The sequence below is a fragment of the Triticum aestivum genome, unplaced genomic scaffold (assembly GCF_018294505.1).
Source record: "Triticum aestivum cultivar Chinese Spring unplaced genomic scaffold, IWGSC CS RefSeq v2.1 scaffold5031, whole genome shotgun sequence".
NCBI lineage: Eukaryota > Viridiplantae > Streptophyta > Magnoliopsida > Poales > Poaceae > Triticum > Triticum aestivum.
In genome coordinates, this window is record NW_025306542.1 from 1 (window position 1) to 746 (window position 746).

The following is a 746-nucleotide window of genomic DNA, read 5'->3' on the forward strand; positions in this document are numbered from 1 at the left end:
TTGAGCGGGAGCGGCCAAAGGAATGTGCAATCGTGTGTGTAGTGGAGCTGGGAGGGGCAAGCATAAGGGACGAAGACGGGGGTAACACGTCGGATGCGATCATACCAGCACTAAAGCACCGGATCCCATCAGAGCTCCGAAGTTAAGCGTGCTTGGGCGAGAGTAGTACTAGGATGGGTGACCTCTTGGGAAGTCCTTGTGTTGCATTCCCTTTTTAATTTTTTTGCACCGCGTGCAAAACAAAACGCACGAGCGCGACGTATGTTTAGCACGTTTTATTATTTTGCACGTTTACGGTAATTTTTAGCTCGCTGCTCATTATTCAAGCGTCTAGCGGCGGCAAGCGTGTTCTGAAAGGGGTCGAAACCATGGTAAATAGGCACTGGTGCAGTTGAACCGTGGTAAAACTCGTCTCCGTAGTTGAGCGGGAGCGGCCAAAGGAATGTGCAATCGTGTGTGTAGTGGAGCTGGGAGGGGCAAGCATAAGGGACGAAGACGGGGGTAACATGTCGGATGCGATCATACCAGCACTAAAGCACCGGATCCCATCAGAGCTCCGAAGTTAAGCGTGCTTGGGCGAGAGTAGTACTAGGATGGGTGACCTCCTGGGAAGTCCTCGTGTTGCATTCCCTTTTTAATTTTTTTGCACCGCGTGCAAAACAAAACGCACGAGCGCGACGTATGTTTAGCACGTTTTATTATTTTGCACGTTTACGGTAAGTTTTAGCTCGCTGCTCATTATTCAC

The 746-nt window shown here is 50.1% G+C and overlaps 2 non-coding genes across 2 annotated transcripts; both read left to right on the plus strand.

The window, feature by feature from the left end:
• The first annotated feature begins 91 nt into the window (after positions 1 to 91).
• Positions 92 to 210, plus strand: LOC123179569 (5S ribosomal RNA). Its single transcript, XR_006490464.1, has one exon. It is a non-coding gene; the product is annotated as a 5S ribosomal RNA (ribosomal RNA).
• A 301-nt stretch (positions 211 to 511) lies between these two features.
• On the plus strand, positions 512 to 630 carry LOC123179568 (5S ribosomal RNA). The gene has a single exon (XR_006490462.1). It is a non-coding gene; the product is annotated as a 5S ribosomal RNA (ribosomal RNA).
• The last annotated feature ends 116 nt before the right edge of the window (positions 631 to 746 follow it).